Here is a 15,494-nt window from a genome sequence, read left to right as displayed (position 1 = left end):
GGATTAATGAGAGTGTTTTAGAGCAGAGAGTTGGAGAATATAGTTATCGGATTAATGTGAGTGTTTCAGGGCAGGGAGTTGGAGAATATAGATATAGGATTAATGAAGTGTTTTAGGGCAGGGAGTTGGAGAATATAGATATCGGATTAATGAAGTGTTTTCGGGCAGGGAGTTTTGAGAATATAGTTATAGGATTAATGAGAGTGTTTTTGCGCAGGGAGTTGGAGAATATAGATATAGGATTAATGTGAGTGTTTTAGGGCAGGGAGTTGGAGAATTTATTGATATAGGATAAATGTGAGTGTTTTGGGGCAGAGAGTTGGAGAATATAGTTATCGGATTAATGTGAGTGTTTCAGGGCAGGAAGTTGGAGAATATAGATATAGGATTAATGAAGTGTTTTCGGGCAGGGAGTTGGAGAATATAGTGATAGGATTAATGAGAGTGTTTTAGGGCAGGGAGTTGGAGAATATCGATATAGGATTAATGAAGTGTTTTAGTGCAGGGAGTTGGAGAATATAGATATAGGATTAATGTGAGTGTTTTAGGGCAGGGACTTGGAGAATATAGATATAGGATTAATGAGAGTGTTTTAGGGCAGGGAGTTGGTGAATATAGATATAGGATTAATGTGAGTGTTTTCGTGCAGGGAGTTAGAGAATATAGATACAGGATTAATGTGAGTGTTTTAGGGCAGGGAGTTGGAGAATATAGTTCTCGGATTAATGAAGTGTTTTTGTACAGGGAGTTGGAGAATATAGATATAGGATTAATGAAGTGTTTTAGGGCAGGGAGTTGGACAATATAGATATAGGATTAATGTGAGTGTTTTCGTGCAGGGAGTTAGAGAATATAGATACAGGATTAATGTGAGTGTTTTAGGGCAGGGAGTTGGAGAATATAGTTCTCGGATTAATGAAGTGTTTTTGTACAGGGAGTTGGAGAATATAGATATAGGATTAATGAAGTGTTTTAGGGCAGCGAGTTGGAGAATATAGATATCGGATTAATGTGAGTGTTTTAGGGCAGGGTGTTGGAGAATATAGTCATAGGATTAATGAAGTGTTTTAGGGCAGGGAGTTAGAGAATATAGATATCGGATGAATGTGAGTGTTTTAGGGCAGGGTGTTGGAGAATATAGATAAAGGATTAATGTGAGTGTTTTGGGGCAGGGATTTAGAGAATATAGAAGCACGATTAATGTGAGTGTTTTAGGGCAGGGAGTTGGAGAATATAGTTATCGGATTAATGAAATGTTTTAGGGCAGGGAATTGGAGAATATAGATATCGGATTAATGAATTTTTTTTGGGCAGGGAGTTGGAGAAAATAGATACAGGATTAATGTGAGTGTTTAAGGGCAGGGACTTGGACAATATAGTTCTCGGATTAATGAAGTGTTTTAGGGCAGGGAGTTGGAGAATATAGTAATAGGATTAATGTGAGAGTTTTAGGGCAGGGAGTTGGAGAATATAGTGATCGATTAATGTGAGTGTTTTAGGGCAGGTAGTTGGAGAATATCGATATCAGATTAATGAAGTGATTTTGGGCAGGGAGTTGGAGAATATAGATACAAGATTAATGTGAGTTTTTAGGGCAGAGAGTTGGAGAACATAGATATCGGATTAATGTGAGTGTTTTAGGGCAGGGAGTTGGAGAATATAGTTATAGGATTAATGAAGTGTTTTCGGGCAGGGTGTTGGAGAATATAGATATAGGATTAATTAATTGTTTTAGGGCAGGGAGTTGGAGAATATCGATATCGGATTAATGAAGTGTTTTAGGTCAGGGAGTTGGACAATTTAGATATAGGATTAATGTGAGTGTTTTCGGGCAGGGAGTTGGAGAATATAGATATAGGATTAATGAAGTGTTTTAGGGCAGAGAGTTGGAGAATATTGATAGAGGATTAATGAGAATGTTTTAGGGCAGGGAGTTGGAGAATATAGATATAGGATTAATGTGAGTGTTTTAGGGCAGTGAGTTAGAGAATATAGATACAGGATTAATGTGAGTGTTTTAGGGCAGGGAGTTGGAGACTATAGTTCTCGGATTAATGAAGTGTTTTTGGACAGGGAGTTGGAGAATATAGATTTAGGATTAATGAAGTGTTTTAGGGCAGGGAGTTGGAGAATATAGATATAGGATTAATGTGAGTGTGTTAGGGCAGGGAGTTGGAGAATATAGTAATAGGATTAATGAAGTGTTTAAGGGCAGGGAGTTAGAGAATATCGATATAGGATTAATGAAGTGTTTTAGGGCAGGGAGTTAGAGAATATAGATATAGGATTAATGTGAGTGTTTTCGGGCAGGGAGTTGGAGAATATAGTTATCGGATTAATGAAATGTTTTAGGGCAGGGAGTTGGAGAATATAGATATCGGATTAATGAATTGTTTTCGTGCAGGGAGTTGGAGAATATAGTGATAGGATTAATGAGAGTGTTTTAGGGCAGGGAGTTGGAGAATATCGATATAGGATTAATGAAGTGTTTTAGTGCAGGGAGTTGGAGAATATAGATATAGGATTAATGAAGTGTTTTAGGGCAGCGAGTTGGAGAATATAGATATCGGATTAATGTGAGTGTTTTAGGGCAGGGTGTTGGAGAATATAGTCATAGGATTAATGAAGTGTTTTAGGGCAGGGAGTTAGAGAATATAGATATCGGATGAATGTGAGTGTTTTAGGGCAGGGTGTTGGAGAATATAGATAAAGGATTAATGTGAGTGTTTTGGGGCATGGATTTAGAGAATATAGAAGCACGATTAATGTGAGTGTTTTAGGGCAGGGAGTTGGAGAATATAGTTATCGGATTAATGAAATGTTTTAGGGCAGGGAATTGGAGAATATAGATATCGGATTAATGAATTTTTTTTGGGCAGGGAGTTGGAGAAAATAGATACAGGATTAATGTGAGTGTTTAAGGGCAGGGACTTGGACAATATAGTTCTCGGATTAATGAAGTGTTTTAGGGCAGGGAGTTGGAGAATATAGTAATAGGATTAATGTGAGAGTTTTAGGGCAGGGAGTTGGAGAATATAGTGATCGATTAATGTGAGTGTTTTAGGGCAGGTAGTTGGCGAATATCGATATCAGATTAATGAAGTGATTTTGGGCAGGGAGTTGGAGAATATAGATACAAGATTAATGTGAGTTTTTAGGGCAGAGAGTTGGAGAACATAGATATCGGATTAATGTGAGTGTTTTAGGGCAGGGAGTTGGAGAATATAGTTATAGGATTAATGAAGTGTTTTCGGGCAGGGTGTTGGAGAATATAGATATAGGATTAATTAATTGTTTTAGGGCAGGGAGTTGGAGAATATCGATATCGGATTAATGAAGTGTTTTATGTCAGGGAGTTGGACAATTTAGATATAGGATTAATGTGAGTGTTTTCGGGCAGGGAGTTGGAGAACATAGATATAGGATTAATGAAGTGCTTTAGGGCAGAGAGTTGGAGAATATTGATAGAGGATTAATGAGAATGTTTTAGGGCAGGGAGTTGGAGAATATAGATATAGGATTAATGTGAGTGTTTTAGGGCAGTGAGTTAGAGAATATAGATACAGGATTAATGTGAGTGTTTTAGGGCAGGGAGTTGGAGACTATAGTTCTCGGATTAATGAAGTGTTTTTGGACAGGGAGTTGGAGAATATAGATTTAGGATTAATGAAGTGTTTTAGGGCAGGGAGTTGGAGAATATAGATATAGGATTAATGTGAGTGTGTTAGGGCAGGGAGTTGGAGAATATAGTAATAGGATTAATGAAGTGTTTAAGGGCAGGGAGTTAGAGAATATCGATATAGGATTAATGAAGTGTTTTAGGGCAGGGAGTTAGAGAATATAGATATAGGATTAATGTGAGTGTTTTAGGGCAGGGAGTTAGAGAATATAGATATAGGATTAATGTGAGTGTTTTCGGGCAGGGAGTTGGAGAATATAGTTATCGGATTAATGAAATGTTTTAGGGCAGGGAGTTGGAGAATATAGATATCGGATTAATGAATTGTTTTCGTGCAGGGAGTTGGAGAATATAGTGATAGGATTAATGAGAGTGTTTTAGGGCAGGGAGTTGGAGAATATCGATATAGGATTAATGAAGTGTTTTAGTGCAGGGAGTTGGAGAATATAGATATAGGATTAATGAAGTGTTTTAGGGCAGGGAGTTAGAGAATATAGATAAAGGATTAATGTGAGTGTTTTAGGGCAGGGAGTTGGAGAATATAGAGATAGGATTAATGTGAGTGTTTTAGGACAGGGAGTTGGAAAATATAGATATCGGATTAATGAACTGTTTTAGGGCAGGGAGTTGGAGAATATAGTTATACTATTAATTTGAGTGTGTTAGGGCAGGAAGTTGGAGAATATAGATATAGGATTAATGTGAGTGTTTTAGGGCAGGTAGTTGGAGAATATAGATATATGCTTAATGTGAGTGTTTTAGGGCAGGGAGTTGGAGAATAAAGTTATAGGATTAATGAAGTGTTTTAGGGCAGGGAGTTGGAGCATATAGATATAGGATTAATGTGAGTGTTTTAGGGCAGGGACTTGGAGAATATAGATATAGGATTAATGAGAGTGTTTTAGGGCAGGGAGTTGGTGAATTTAGATATAGGATTAATGTGAGTGTTTCAGGGCAGGGAGTTGGAGAATATAGATATAGGATTAATGAGAGTGTTTTTGGGCAGGGAGTTGGAGAATATAGATATAGGATTAATGTGAGTGTTTTAGGGCAGGGAGTTGGAGAATATAGATATAGGATTAATGAGAGTGTTTTAGAGCAGAGAGTTGGAGAATATAGTTATCGGATTAATGTGAGTGTTTCAGGGCAGGGAGTTGGAGAATATAGATATAGGATTAATGAAGTGTTTTAGGGCAGGGAGTTGGAGAATATAGATATCGGATTAATGAAGTGTTTTCGGGCAGGGAGTTTTGAGAATATAGTTATAGGATTAATGAGAGTGTTTTTGCGCAGGGAGTTGGAGAATATAGATATAGGATTAATGTGAGTGTTTTAGGGCAGGGAGTTGGAGAATTTATTGATATAGGATAAATGTGAGTGTTTTGGGGCAGAGAGTTGGAGAATATAGTTATCGGATTAATGTGAGTGTTTCAGGGCAGGAAGTTGGAGAATATAGATATAGGATTAATGAAGTGTTTTCGGGCAGGGAGTTGGAGAATATAGTGATAGGATTAATGAGAGTGTTTTAGGGCAGGGAGTTGGAGAATATCGATATAGGATTAATGAAGTGTTTTAGTGCAGGGAGTTGGAGAATATAGATATAGGATTAATGAAGTGTTTTAGGGCAGGGAGTTAGAGAATATAGATAAAGGATTAATGTGAGTGTTTTAGGGCAGGGAGTTGGAGAACATAGATATATGCTTAATGTGAGTGTTTTAGGGCAGGGAGTTGGAGAATAAAGTTATAGGATTAATGAAGTGTTTTAGGGCAGGGAGTTGGAGAATATCGATATAGGATTAATGTGAGTGTTTTAGGGCAGGGACTTGGAGAATATAGATATAGGATTAATGAGAGTGTTTTAGGGCAGGGAGTTGGTGAATATAGATATAGGATTAATGTGAGTGTTTTCGTGCAGGGAGTTAGAGAATATAGATACAGGATTAATGTGAGTGTTTTAGGGCAGGGAGTTGGAGAATATAGTTCTCGGATTAATGAAGTGTTTTTGTACAGGGAGTTGGAGAATATAGATATAGGATTAATGAAGTGTTTTAGGGCAGGGAGTTGGACAATATAGATATAGGATTAATGTGAGTGTTTTCGTGCAGGGAGTTAGAGAATATAGATACAGGATTAATGTGAGTGTTTTAGGGCAGGGAGTTGGAGAATATAGTTCTCGGATTAATGAAGTGTTTTTGTACAGGGAGTTGGAGAATATAGATATAGGATTAATGAAGTGTTTTAGGGCAGCGAGTTGGAGAATATAGATATCGGATTAATGTGAGTGTTTTAGGGCAGGGTGTTGGAGAATATAGTCATAGGATTAATGAAGTGTTTTAGGGCAGGGAGTTAGAGAATATAGATATCGGATGAATGTGAGTGTTTTAGGGCAGGGTGTTGGAGAATATAGATAAAGGATTAATGTGAGTGTTTTGGGGCAGGGATTTAGAGAATATAGAAGCACGATTAATGTGAGTGTTTTAGGGCAGGGAGTTGGAGAATATAGTTATCGGATTAATGAAATGTTTTAGGGCAGGGAATTGGAGAATATAGATATCGGATTAATGAATTTTTTTTGGGCAGGGAGTTGGAGAAAATAGATACAGGATTAATGTGAGTGTTTAAGGGCAGGGACTTGGACAATATAGTTCTCGGATTAATGAAGTGTTTTAGGGCAGGGAGTTGGAGAATATAGTAATAGGATTAATGTGAGAGTTTTAGGGCAGGGAGTTGGAGAATATAGTGATCGATTAATGTGAGTGTTTTAGGGCAGGTAGTTGGAGAATATCGATATCAGATTAATGAAGTGATTTTGGGCAGGGAGTTGGAGAATATAGATACAAGATTAATGTGAGTTTTTAGGGCAGAGAGTTGGAGAACATAGATATCGGATTAATGTGAGTGTTTTAGGGCAGGGAGTTGGAGAATATAGTTATAGGATTAATGAAGTGTTTTCGGGCAGGGTGTTGGAGAATATAGATATAGGATTAATTAATTGTTTTAGGGCAGGGAGTTGGAGAATATCGATATCGGATTAATGAAGTGTTTTAGGTCAGGGAGTTGGACAATTTAGATATAGGATTAATGTGAGTGTTTTCGGGCAGGGAGTTGGAGAATATAGATATAGGATTAATGAAGTGTTTTAGGGCAGAGAGTTGGAGAATATTGATAGAGGATTAATGAGAATGTTTTAGGGCAGGGAGTTGGAGAATATAGATATAGGATTAATGTGAGTGTTTTAGGGCAGTGAGTTAGAGAATATAGATACAGGATTAATGTGAGTGTTTTAGGGCAGGGAGTTGGAGACTATAGTTCTCGGATTAATGAAGTGTTTTTGGACAGGGAGTTGGAGAATATAGATTTAGGATTAATGAAGTGTTTTAGGGCAGGGAGTTGGAGAATATAGATATAGGATTAATGTGAGTGTGTTAGGGCAGGGAGTTGGAGAATATAGTAATAGGATTAATGAAGTGTTTAAGGGCAGGGAGTTAGAGAATATCGATATAGGATTAATGAAGTGTTTTAGGGCAGGGAGTTAGAGAATATAGATATAGGATTAATGTGAGTGTTTTAGGGCAGGGAGTTAGAGAATATAGATATAGGATTAATGTGAGTGTTTTCGGGCAGGGAGTTGGAGAATATAGTTATCGGATTAATGAAATGTTTTAGGGCAGGGAGTTGGAGAATATAGATATCGGATTAATGAATTGTTTTCGTGCAGGGAGTTGGAGAATATAGTGATAGGATTAATGAGAGTGTTTTAGGGCAGGGAGTTGGAGAATATCGATATAGGATTAATGAAGTGTTTTAGTGCAGGGAGTTGGAGAATATAGATATAGGATTAATGAAGTGTTTTAGGGCAGGGAGTTAGAGAATATAGATAAAGGATTAATGTGAGTGTTTTAGGGCAGGGAGTTGGAGAATATAGAGATAGGATTAATGTGAGTGTTTTAGGACAGGGAGTTGGAAAATATAGATATCGGATTAATGAACTGTTTTAGGGCAGGGAGTTGGAGAATATAGTTATACTATTAATTTGAGTGTGTTAGGGCAGGAAGTTGGAGAATATAGATATAGGATTAATGTGAGTGTTTTAGGGCAGGTAGTTGGAGAATATAGATATATGCTTAATGTGAGTGTTTTAGGGCAGGGAGTTGGAGAATAAAGTTATAGGATTAATGAAGTGTTTTAGGGCAGGGAGTTGGAGCATATAGATATAGGATTAATGTGAGTGTTTTAGGGCAGGGACTTGGAGAATATAGATATAGGATTAATGAGAGTGTTTTAGGGCAGGGAGTTGGTGAATTTAGATATAGGATTAATGTGAGTGTTTCAGGGCAGGGAGTTGGAGAATATAGATATAGGATTAATGAGAGTGTTTTTGGGCAGGGAGTTGGAGAATATAGATATAGGATTAATGTGAGTGTTTTAGGGCAGGGAGTTGGAGAATATAGTTATCGGATTAATGTGAGTGTTTCAGGGCAGGGAGTTGGAGAATATAGATATAGGATTAATGAAGTGTTTTAGGGCAGGGAGTTGGAGAATATAGATATCGGATTAATGAAGTGTTTTCGGGCAGGGAGTTTTGAGAATATAGTTATAGGATTAATGAGAGTGTTTTTGCGCAGGGAGTTGGAGAATATAGATATAGGATTAATGTGAGTGTTTTAGGGCAGGGAGTTGGAGAATTTATTGATATAGGATAAATGTGAGTGTTTTGGGGCAGAGAGTTGGAGAATATAGTTATCGGATTAATGTGAGTGTTTCAGGGCAGGAAGTTGGAGAATATAGATATAGGATTAATGAAGTGTTTTCGGGCAGGGAGTTGGAGAATATAGTGATAGGATTAATGAGAGTGTTTTAGGGCAGGGAGTTGGAGAATATCGATATAGGATTAATGAAGTGTTTTAGTGCAGGGAGTTGGAGAATATAGATATAGGATTAATGAAGTGTTTTAGGGCAGGGAGTTAGAGAATATAGATAAAGGATTAATGTGAGTGTTTTAGGGCAGGGAGTTGGAGAACATAGATATATGCTTAATGTGAGTGTTTTAGGGCAGGGAGTTGGAGAATAAAGTTATAGGATTAATGAAGTGTTTTAGGGCAGGGAGTTGGAGAATATCGATATAGGATTAATGTGAGTGTTTTAGGGCAGGGACTTGGAGAATATAGATATAGGATTAATGAGAGTGTTTTAGGGCAGGGAGTTGGTGAATATAGATATAGGATTAATGTGAGTGTTTCAGGGCAGGGAGTTGGAGAATATAGATATAGGATTAATGAGAGTGTTTTCGGGCAGGGAGTTGGAGAATACAGATATAGGATTAATGTGAGTGTTTTAGGGCAGGGAGTTGGAGAATTTATTGATATAGGATAAATGTGAGTGTTTTCGGGCAGAGAGTTGGAGAATATAGTTATCGGATTAATGAAGTGTTTTAGGGCAGGGAGTTGGAGAATATAGATATAGGATTAATGTGAGTGTTTTAGGGCAGGGAGTTGGAGAATATATTGATATAGGATTAATGTGAGTATTTTAGGGCAGGGAGTTAGAGAATATAGATAAAGGATTAACGTGAGTGTTTTAGCGCAGGGAGTTAGAGAATATAGATACAGGATTAATGTGAGTGTTTTATGTCAGGGAGTTGGAGAATATAGTTATCGGATTAATGAAATGTTTTAGGGCAGGGAGTTGGAGAATATAGATATAGGATTAAGGTGAGTGTTTTAGGGCAGTGAGTTGGAGAATATCGATATGGGATTAATGAAGTGTTTTAGTGCAGGGAGTTGGAGAATATAGATATAGGATTAATGTAGTGTTTTAGGGCAGGGAGTTGGAGAATATAGTTATCGGATTAATGAGAGTGTTTTAGGGCAGGGAGTTGGAGAATATCGATATAGGATTAATGAAGTGTTTTAGTGCAGGGAGTTGGAGAATATAGATATAGGATTAATGAAGTGTTTTAGGGCAGGGAGTTGGAGAATATAGATATAGGATTAATGTGAGTGTTTTAGGGCAGGAAGTTGGAGAATATAGAGATAGGATTAATGTGAGTGTTTTAGGACAGGGAGTTGGAGAATATAGATATCGGATTAATGAACTGTTTTAGGGCAGGGATTGGAGAATATAGATATAGGATTAATGAGAGTGTTTTAGGGCAGGGAGTTGGTGAATATAGATATAGGATTAATGTGAGTGTTTCAGGGCAGGGAGTTGGAGAATATAGATATAGGATTAATGTGAGTGTTTTAGGGCAGGGAGTTGGAGAATTTATTGATGTAGGATTAATGTGAGTGTTTTAGAGCAGAGAGTTGGAAAATATAGTTATCGGATTAATGTGAGTGTTTCAAGACAGGGAGTTGGAGAATATAGATATAGGATTAATGTGAGTGTTTTAGGGCAGGGAGTTAGAGAATATAGATATAGGATTAATGAAGTGTTTTAGGGCAGTGAGTTGGAGAATATAGATATAGGATTAATGTGAGTGTTTTAGGGCAGGGAGTTGGAGAATATATTGATATCGGATTAATGTGAGTGTTTTAGGGCAGGGAGTTAGAGAATATAGATACAGGATTAATGTGAGTGTTTTAGGGCAGGGAGTTGGAGAATATAGTTATCGGATTAATGAAATGTTTTAGGGCAGGGAGTTGGAGAATATAGATATCGGATTAATGAAGTGTTTTCGGGCAGGGAGTTGGAGAATATAGTTATAGGATTAATGAGAGTGTTTTAGGGCAGTGAGTTGGAGAATATCGATATAGGATTAATGAAGTGTTTTAGTGCAGGGAGTTGGAGAATATAGATATAGGATTAATGAAGTGTTTTAGGGCAGGGAGTTAGAGAATATAGATATAGGATTAATGTGAGTGTTTTAGGGCAGGGAGTTGGAGAATATAGAGATAGGATTAATGTTAGTGTTTTAGGGCAGGGAGTTGGAGAATATAGATATCGGATTAATGAACTGTTTTAGGGCAGGGAGTTGGAGAATATAGTTATAGGATTAATGTGAGTGTGTTAGGGCAGGAAGTTGGAGTATATCGATATAGGATTAATGTGAGTGTTTTAGGGCAGGGAGTTGGTGAATATAGATATAGGATTAATGTGAGTGTTTTAGGGCAGGGAGTTGGAGAATAAAGTTATAGGATTAATGAAGTGTTTTAGGGCAGGGAGTTGGAGCATATAGATATAGGATTAATGTGAGTGTTTTAGGGCAGGAAGTTGGAGAATATAGATATAGGATTAATGAGAGTGTTTTTGGGCAGGGAGTTGGTGAATATAGATATAGGATTAATGTGAGTGTTTCAGGGCAGGGATTTGGAGAATTTAGATATAGGATTAATGAGAGTGTTTTTGGGCAGAGAGTTGGAGAATATAGATATAGGATTAATGTGAGTGTTTTAGGGCAGGGAGTTGGAGAATATATTGATATAGGATTAATGTGAGTGTTTTAGGGCAGTGAGTTGGAGAATATCGATATAGGATTAATGAAGTGTTTTAATGCAGGGAGTTGGAGAATATAGATATAGGATTAATGAAGTGTTTTAGGGCAGGGAGTTAGAGAATATAGATATAGGATTAATGTGAGTGTTTTAGGGCAGGGAGTTGGAGAATAAAGTTATAGGATTAATGAAGTGTTTTAGGGCAGGGAGTTGGAGCATATAGATATAGGATTAATGTGAGTGTGTTAGGGCAGGAAGTTGGAGAATATAGATATAGGATTAATGAGAGTGTTTTTGGGCAGGGAGTTGGTGAATATAGATATAGGATTAATGTGAGTGTTTCAGGGCAGGGATTTGGAGAATTTAGATATAGGATTAATGAGAGTGTTTTTGGGCAGAGAGTTGGAGAATATAGATATAGGATTAATGTGAGTGTTTTAGGGCAGGGAGTTGGAGAATATATTGATATAGGATTAATGTGAGTGTTTTAGGGCAGAGAGTTGGAGAATATAGTTATCGGATTAATGTGAGTGTTACAGGGCAGGGAGTTGGAGAATATAGATATAGGATTAATGAAGTGTTTTAGGGCAGGGAGTTGGAGAATATAGATATAGGGTTAATGTGAGTGTTTCAGGGCAGGGAGCAGGAGAATCCTTTTTACACAAATGGCAGTGAGGCTGTGGAACACACTGTCAGAGTCAACATTTCAGAATAGGTTAGATGGCTGACTGAAAGAAAAAGGAATAAAGGGAACAAGGCAGGTAATGTTCACATGAAGGATAAACACCATCATGGACTGGTTGGGCCAAACATCCTCTCAACAGGACAGAATTGCAGCATGGCTGGACAGAAAGAAAGACGTTATTTTTATAGCCCTGTCGTGTCTTCAGGAAGTCCCAAAGCACTTCACAGCCAATTCAATAGAATCATAGAAAGTTACAGCACAGAAGGAGGTCATTTGTCCCATAGTGTCTGTGTCGGCTGAAAAACAGCAATCCAGCCTAATCCCACTTTCCAGCTTGTGGTGTGTAACCCTGCAGATTACGGCACTTCAAAAGCACATCAATGTAATTTTTAAATGTGGTGAGGGTTTCTGCCTCTATCATCCTTTCAGGCAGTGAGTTCCAGATTCCACCACCCTCTGGGTTCAACAATTTCTCCTCAACTCCCCTCTAAACCTTCTACCAATTACTTTAAGTCTCTGTCCCCTGGTTATTGATTTCTCTGCTAAGGGAAATTGGTCATTCCCATCCACTCTATCTAGTCCCTTCACAATTTTATACATCTCAATTAATCTCCCCTCGGCCTCCTCTGTTCCAAAGAAAACAACTCCAGCCTATCCAATCTTTCCTCATCGTTAAAATTCTCCAGTCCTGGCAACAGCGTTGTAAATCTCCTCTGTACCCTCTCGAGTGCAATCAAATCCTTCCTGTAATGTGGTGACCAGAACTGTACACAGTACTCCAGCTGTGGCCTAACTAGTGTTTTATACAATTCACGCATAACCTCCCTGCTCTTATATTCTCTGCCTCGACTAATAAAGGAAAGCATCCTTATGCCGTCCTAACTGCCTTACCTACCTGCCCTGCAACAGTCAGAGATCTGTGGATGTGCAATCCAAGGTCCCTCTGTTCCTTTACACATCTCAGTAACCTACCATTTATTCTGTATTCCCTTGTCTTGTTTGCCCTCCCTAAATGCATTACCTCACACTTCTTTTGAAGTGTAGTCACTGTTGTAATACAAGGAAATGCAGCAGCCAATTTACACACAGCAAGTTCCCACAAACAGCAATGAGATACATGAGCGGATAATCTGGCCCCGAAAGTTACTGAGGCGGGATTTCCAGGCTGTGGGTGGGGTTGGCGGGGGGCGGGGGGGGGGGCGCGGGGGGAGGGGGAGTTCTAGTCGGGTGAACGTTGCGAAGTTTTAACAGTTTTTTAAAAAACAGTTTCGTCGCCCGGAAGGCAACCTGATTGACAGGAGGGTCAGAGAGATATCGGGGCCGAGATGGGGAGTTGAGAGCATCGGTGCTTCAGGGAGGTAGGTGATAGTGAGCGGGGGTGTCCGAGTGCAGGGAGTGGGGTGGGTGGGAAGGAGGTGGTCTGAGCGCAGGAGTATTGGGGTTCGAGCGCAGGGAGTGGTGGTCTGTGGGAGGGGGTGTGGAGGGGTGGGGGTGGGATGGGGGAGTGGGTGGGTCCGAACGGGCGGGTGGGTGTGTGGGGAATGTAGGATGGGGGGGGTGGGTAAGTCTGAGCACTGGGGTGGGGGTGTGGGGGGTGTGGGGGATGGGGTGGTGTGGTGGGGGGGTGCGGGAGGGGAGTATGTGGGTCCGAGCACGGAGGTGGGGTTGTGGGGTGGGGGGGTGTGAGGAATGGGGTGGGGTTGTGGGGTGGGGGTGTGAGGGATGGGGTGGTGTTGTGGGGTGAGGGGGTGTGGGGGCAGAAAGGCGGTGGGGGGGTTGCCCGATCACATGGAGTAGGAAGTAGCTCTGTTGATGAGCCGAGGGGAAGCACTCCCGCTCCTCCTGGCCTACAACTATTTTTTGTAGACACAGTCATCAAGTGCCCCTGATTAAAGGGGGGGCACACTCCAAAAACTTTTCAAGTGCCCCCTTGTTTTTTTTTGAGGGCACCAAAAACACAAATTTTACAAGTGCCCCCTGGCTAAAAGGGCGGGGGGGGCACTAAAACCGACAAACTAAAACAAATTAACTCTGGATATTGTGGTACAAATTAAAATGTGGTTGCCGGGGGTGATGATGCACTCCAGTCCCTCCGGTGCCCACCTCTCGCCTCCTGGCCTACAAGCAGTGCTGGAAAAGCACTTAACTTTTCCACAGCGACCAATCACATTTGGTGAATACAGACACATCTGTTTTGCATCAATACCTGGTAAAATAATAGAATGAATTAGGAAGAGCAAACGTGAGGACGGCCTGTCTGGGAGGAGTTCAGTAAATAGGGCTTATAGAGCTGTGCCTGGTCTCCAGTTGTCTTGAACCCCCTTGCCACTGGACCAAGACCTTGTTCAGTTAAGCCCGTGTGGTTGCCGGTGTGCAACGGCCACCCCATGTTAAAACAATTCACGACAGGCATCTTCCACTTCGTCAGTATGAAGTTCGGGACTTGGAACGTCAGGACCCTCATGGACAATCCCAACAGCAACAGGCCGGAATGCCGCACGGCCATAGTTGCCGGGGAACTCAGAAGTTTTGACGTTGACATTGTCGCCCTAAGCGGGCAGGGGAAGGCCAGTTGAAGGAACATGGTGGAGGTTACACCTTTTTCTGGAAAGGGAATCCAGAGGCAGAACGCCGCCTTCATGGAGTTGGCTTTGCCGTCAAGAATGAGCTGGTCGACCGTCGCAAAGACTCCGCCTGTGGGGTTAACGAATGCCTCATGACTCTCCGTATCACTCTATCTCGGAACCAATGTGCCACAGTCAGCAGTGCGCACGCCCCTATACTCGATGCGATGCAACGGATGACGCTAAAGAGGGTTTTTATTCCAACTTTGAGACATCCTTGTCCCGTGTCCCAACGGGCGACAAATTGATCTTCCTAGGTGACTTTAATGCCAGGGTTGGCAAAGACACAGCCCTCTGGGGAGGCGTGATTGGCAGAGAGGGGGTAGGTAAAGCCAACTCCAGTGGTACCCTACTCCTGACAAAATGTCTAGAACATGAACTCCTCATCACCAACACCCTGTTCCGCCAGAGGGACAAATACAAGACATCGTGGCAACACCCTCGCTCCAAACACTGGCAGCTGCTCGACTATGTCATCGTCCGAGCCAGGGATCGCAAGGATGTGCACATCACCCACGCCATGACAGGAGCTGACGACTGCTGGACGGACCACCGCCTAGTCCGATCCATCATTAAGATTAACATTGCCCCAAAGCAGAGGGAACAGCAGAAGCAGTTCTGCAAAAAAGTTAATGCCAGGGCACTTAGAGACCCAGCTAAGAGAGCCCTATACAGCCAGCGCCTCACAGCCAATCTGGCATACCTTGATGACCCTGAGATGCTGAATGCCCACAGCGCTTGGTCTGCCCTCCAAGCCTCTATCACCAGTGCCTGTGAAGAGACACTTGGTCACTCAACCAGAAAACATCAGGACTGGTTTGATGAAAATGATCAGGAGATCGAAGAACTAATAGATCGCAAGCGCAAAGCATTTCTGAGCCTCAAGCAACAGCCTAACTCGGGAGCTGCAAAACAACATTACAGACGGCTCAGTGCTCAGGTCCAACAAAAAACTCGGGACCTAAAGAACAGGTGTTTGATGGAGAAAGCACAGGAGATAAAACAACTGGTCGACAGCCACGATATGCGAGGATTCTTCACTGCAGTCAAGGCCACCTACAGTCGAAACTCCC

Source organism: Pristiophorus japonicus, chromosome 11 (assembly GCF_044704955.1).
Source record: "Pristiophorus japonicus isolate sPriJap1 chromosome 11, sPriJap1.hap1, whole genome shotgun sequence".
NCBI classification, from domain to species: Eukaryota; Metazoa; Chordata; class Chondrichthyes; family Pristiophoridae; genus Pristiophorus; species Pristiophorus japonicus.
Note: the sequence above shows the minus strand (reverse complement) of the source record.